The sequence below is a fragment of the Elgaria multicarinata genome, chromosome 3 (genome assembly GCF_023053635.1).
Source record: "Elgaria multicarinata webbii isolate HBS135686 ecotype San Diego chromosome 3, rElgMul1.1.pri, whole genome shotgun sequence".
Classification (NCBI taxonomy): Eukaryota; Metazoa; Chordata; class Lepidosauria; order Squamata; family Anguidae; genus Elgaria; species Elgaria multicarinata.
The window spans coordinates 10,400,554-10,406,553 of NC_086173.1; positions in this window are offsets into that span (position 1 = coordinate 10,400,554).

The following is a 6,000-nucleotide window of genomic DNA, read 5'->3' on the forward strand; positions in this document are numbered from 1 at the left end:
GCCATAATCTTGGTGTTTTTTTAGGTTTAACTGCAACCTAGGTGAAGAGGGCAGGGCTCCTGCAGCTTTAACTGTTGTGAGAAAGAGGGACTTTCACCAGGTGCTGCAGTGCATACGTACAAACAATACCTGCTGAAATTCCCTTTTCTATACAAATTGAAATACAACTATTAAAGACACCGGAGCCCTGTCCTCCTTTCCATATGCTCCCCCTGAATTTGAACCCAGGGCTGCCAATTCAGCAGCCACTGCACCAGGCTTTGAAATCAATTTAGGTAGCCATGGGTATGACTTCAAATGTGAGGCACATAATTAAGGTTTCTCTTCACTCTCGCTAACCACCATCCTATGCATTACAACTGCTTATATATCCCTTATATGTTCAGCAACACAATAGTTTGCCCACCCTGATTTCTTTAAAAAAACAAAAAAACTCTGAGCACACACAGTTTTGTATTAAGTGCAATCCTATGCATGTTTAAGCAGGCTGGAGGGATGGTGGGGAGCTATAGGACCTTTTCTGCCAAAACCTGTATAGGATTGCACCCTTATGTGTTGCACCCTACACTACTACACCCAACACTATCACGATTACAGAAAGAAAATGGAGCTTTCTTCTGCACCTGCCATTCCTTGGGTGGTCATTTAGGGTGGCTCTGGGCTGCAAGGCTCTGAACCTGGGCCCCAAGGACCAGTTCTAGCTGCTCCAATAGCTCTTAATAGTAAGAGCTTTACGCTAAATATTACATTCCTATCATGCCTTTTCTCTCTCTCTCACTCTCTCTCTCTCTCTCTCTCAAGGAATCCAGGGTGGCATAAGGATCCTCCTCTCTATTTTATCCTCACAACAACAACCCTGTGAGGTAGGTTAGGCTGAGAGTCAGTGACTGGCTCAAAGTCACTCAGTGAGCTTTCTGGCCAAGTGGGGACTAGAACCCGAATCTCCTGAGTCGTTGGCCCTGTTTTGATGGTGGCACGTTGGCATTGCGAGGCCTCGGGCTCCTGCATTTGCGCTCCTTCCCAGCATCTGCAAGGAGCTTGCGGAATTGCCACCACCACCACTTCTGCGCTGAGCACAGGGGTGGGGGGAGAACAAGGCAGCCAGAGGGGGCGGAAGAGAGAAACACGTGTGGTGCCCAAATCAGCTCTCCTCACTGTGACCTCCCTCTGGCTGCCCCGTTCCTCCCCACCCCCCACCCCCCGTTTTAATTCTTTTTTAAAAAATTGTAAATAAAATAAAAAATGGGCAGGGGAGAGGAATGGGGCCTGTTCCCCCCCCACACACACACACACTTTTTTTAAAATCTGTAAATGCAAATCTTTTTTTATCTGTAAATGCAGAGCTTCATATTTACAGATTAAAAACTTTTTTAAAAATGGGGGGGGGGGGGGAGGAATGGAGGAAGACAGGGCCGTGCAGCATCCAAACCCAGATGCCCTGACTCGGACCTCCTGGAGGTCTGCCCCCTTCCCTGTCCAGCCGATGGAGACCAATCAGGGGTCACTATTGGCTGTGACACGCCTCCGCAGCAAAATAAAAATAAAGGGTAAGTGCCTGACTTTTTTGAAGCGGAGTTTCGGGGGTTTGCCCCTGGATGGCTTTGGGATGGCGGCTGCGTCATACAGATGACCTGCCGCCACTCTGGATCCACCCCGGGGCAAACCCCTCATCAAGACGCCAATTAGTTTCCGGGAAAAGTACAAAGTGTTGGTCATTACCTTTAAAGCCCTAAATGGTTTGGGTCCAGGTTACCTGCGGGATCGCCTTCTCCCATATAGTCCGCTCCGCAAACTCAGGTCCTCTGGGTGAACTTACTTCAGTCAGCTAAAACCAGGCTGACATCAGTTTCCCAGAGGACCTTTTCTTCTGTCGCCCCCAGATTGTGGAACGGCCTGCCAGAGGAGATTCGTAAAATTAACTCTCTGCATGATTTTAAGGCAGCTTTAAAGACTAGCCTTTTCCGGCAAGCCTATCCAGATCAATGTTAAATCATGATTTTTTAAGATGTATTGGTTCCTGTACTAATGTTGTTCCCCGCCTCGATCCAAAGGGAGAGGCGGGTAAGAAATAAATAAATAAGTTGTTGTTGTTGTTGTTGTTGTTGTTGTTGTTGTTGTTATTATTATTATTATTAAGATGTACTCCTACTTTGGCACTCTAAAGTAGGCACTTTGGCACTACACCACACTGGCTAAGACTTTCCTTCCATGCCACCATCCTGAAGCTGCTGTTTGGCAGGGGAGGGAGGGAAGCCCCCCAATATGAGAGTCCTGTAGTCTCTTGATGTTCTGTTGCAAGATTAGCAAGTGTGTGTGTGTGTTTGCTTTTCCCTTCAACTAAGTGGGAGATATTGGCCCCTAGATCACTGTGGGTGAACAGAGGAGGGCAGCATGTGTGTGTGTGTGTGTAACTAACATTGTTTGCCTGGCTTCTTGGCCTGCAATTGTTACCTCCCCCAAACAAATCCTTGCGGCCTAATTTAAACCAGGGAACATGGGCCCCAGGAACAGGGCATGTGGGAGGGAGGGAGTTCTGCATTTGCATTTGTTATCTTTTACTAAAGAAGAAAATGTTGTCAACCTGCCAGCAGCTGGTGTATACATGCTGGAAGTTCTTTCTGCTTGCTTTCTTGTCCCCAATTTTCCCACCCTATGGTTGCACAAAATCCCATCAACAAAGCTATCCCATCCAGAACATATTTAAAGAGTAAAAAGAGCCAGTGGGAGCCAGTATGGTGTAATGGTTACAGTGTTGGCCTGGGAGTCGGGAGATCCAGGTTCTAGTCTTCACTCAGCCATGGAAGCTCACTGGGTGACTTTGCGCCAATCGCAGATTCTCAGCCTAACCTACCTCGCAGAATTGGTGTTGTGAGGATAAAATGGAGAGGAGGGAGATTATGTATGCCACCTTGGGTTCTTTGGAGGAAAAAGGCAGGATATAAATGTAATAAAAAACAAAAATCCCAGGGCATTGTCTGAAGAACGTATTTGACACAGCAAACCTGATTTGGCTAAGGGGCAAAATAGATCAGATAATGGAGATCCATAATTAGATTGACTGCATCTTTACCTTTTTTTAAAAAAAAACAAGGGCAGGGGTAAGGTGATTTGGATCAGGATCTAGATGCTGGGGACAAAGAGTTAACCAGTGGTGTAGTTGTTTTGTTTAGTTTTGAAGTGCAGGCACTCATCATGATCATCCCCAAAGCCATGCCCTCAGAGTCCAAAAATTGCAGGCAGCTGAGTTGATGCAAACCAGTCCTCACAGTTTTCACCTCCACCAGGAGGATGCTCTTTTGTAAAGCTAATGGGTCTTAATTACCCATTCAAGTACAAGTCACCCTAAAATCATTGCTGGAAAATTCACGCCCCTGCCCCTAAATTGCTGTGAGATTTGCAGCTAAACTCAGAGGGCCCAGGGAAGTGTCAGGGGGTGGCAGATGATGTCAGCATCCCTGCTAATAAAAAGGTGCTGGCACAGGGTCCCTGTGAGCCTGACTCCGCTACACTACTTGGGTTAATCCTTTTACGTTTGAACCATTTTCCTGCTTTGTACTCCCTAGATTTTCCCTATCAGGCTGGCCCTGCCATTAGGTAGAGTGTGGTAGCTGCCTCAAGCATGCAAAAATCAAAGCTCTGGGAGCAGACAGACCTGTGTATGCCACACAGCCTATCCTACCTGAAGCTAGCTTGCAGCTCTCACGTACAATGGAGGGTGTTGTCCCATTGCCAGTGCTGAAGTAAGACTTATAGGGTGACCATATAGAAAAGAGGACAGGGTTCCTGTACCTTTAACAGTTGCATAGAAAATAGAATTCCAGCAGTTGTCATTTGTATGCATGCAGCACCTGGTGAAATTCCCTCTTCATTGAAACAGTTAAAGCTGCAGGAGCTGCAGGACTTGATATAAAAGAGGGCAGGGCTCCTGCAGCTTTAACTGTTGTGATGAAGATGGAATTTCACCAGGTGCTGCATGCATACAAATGACACCTGCTGAAATTCCCTTTTCCGTGCAACTGTTAAAGATACAGGAGCCCAGTCCTCCTTTCCATATGGTCACCCTAGTAGGTGTGCATGGAAAATGCCTCCAAAAAGAAAAGAAAATATTTGATCAATGAGCCCTGTAGCCAGGGTTGGTGGACAACCATGAATTTCCTGCCGGCAAATCCTTTTCACCTGCCCAAGGTCAAAAGTGAAGGTACAGGAAATGTTTCATTGTAGACGTTCCCTCTGCGCAAGTTACAATATTGCGCAGTTAATACACACATACATCAATACCGCTTGGCAACCACAATACATTTTTTTAAATCATAAATTCGGTCTGAAAAATTCCAGAACATAGAGGCAGAAATAGTGTTAGGACAACAGGATGGTTAGTGTGTCATGTGCTATGCAAGTGAGCCAGATGTTGCAGTAATGGGGGGCGGGGGGAACCAGTGTAGATTGGGCCCAGGAAAACCGTCCTTTGAAAAGACATCCGGCAATGCTGCCATCCTTTCTAGATTACTGCTGCACTGAGGAGCCCTCAAACGGCATATATTTTGCATATAAGAGTGTAAAAGGTCATATGGAGCAGGCCCTTGATGCTTGTAAAGAAATATTTAATGGCAATGAATACCCAGAATTCTGAATCAGACTCGGTACAAAATTGTACACCAGAGACTGAGATTTTCAAAGTCCCAAACTGTTGTTTAAATGGGATAAGCAACCTGGTGCTTTCCAGATGTTTTGTACTACAACTCCCAACATCCCTGACTATTGGCCATGGTAGCTGGCACTGCTGAGAGTTGTAAAAGCCCATAAAATCTATGAAATACCATTGTGCAAATGATTATGTAAAAACTAAATCAACTTATTTGCTTATTTGCTCACAGCTCTGCTGATGGAATTGTAATGAAGGACACATTTATCCTTTTAAAGAGGCATTCTCATGCACATAAGAGAATTATCATGTTTCTGACGAGAATTGTTTTGATCTAATCCAGCAAGACCAAAGGGAAGGGAAGGCTGGCAGCGGTGTCAGCAGAAAACCTGGTCCATCCCATGGAATTTTCGAGAACGCAGTACATGAAAAGTAGGCCCTTAGCCAGAGATTTTGTGGTGAGTGGGGCGAACACCGAAGGTTGGATGGGAAGCTCTGATCAGCCAGAACTTAAATGTAGATAGTAGCCTAAAATGTTTAAAGTCAATGGGTTCTGCAATGGTGTCACAGGGACGATAGCAGGGATGGGCGATTTGTAGGCCAAACATCTGGAAGACTACAATCCCCATGATCCCTCACCCTTGGCAATGATAGCTAGGGCTGATGGGAGTTGCAGACCAAAACATCTGGAGGGCTGTACAATACCTCTCCATGGATGGACAAGGATACTCTCTGATAGAGGTTCTCCCTTGACCAGTGGTGGAAAGCACCACTGATGTGGCTGCTCCAACAGCAATAAGAGTGAAAAAGGGGGAATCTGGGGTAGGGAAATAGGGGCAGATTCGGGAGCCCAATCATTCCTTGGACGTGCCCCTGAAACAAGGGGGGAACTGTGCCAGCCCTGGAACCGGCATGGAACCAATGTGGAGAAGGGGGCAGGACAAGTAGGCAGCAAAAGGGAGGAAAGAATAATAATAATAATAATAATAATAATAATAATAATAATAATAATAATAATGATGATAATGATGCCATTGCCCCCGCCTTCCCTTCTGGCTAGCACAAGCCCAGCAGGTTCCTTTGCCACACACTTGGATAGTGACCATGTGTCTCTTTTACAGAGGACAGTCCTCTATTTGAAGGGCTGCCAATGGACGTAGTCTATTTTATTTATTTGTTTGTTTATTTGTTACATTTGTATACCGCCCAATAGCCGAAGCTCTCTGGTCGGTTCACAAAAATTAGACCATTCAAAGTATAAAACAACAGCATAAAACCATAATTTCCCTTGCTCGGCTTCGTCCATTTTCTTCTGCTGCCCCTTACGCCTGGAACGCTCTTCCGGAACATTTGAGAAC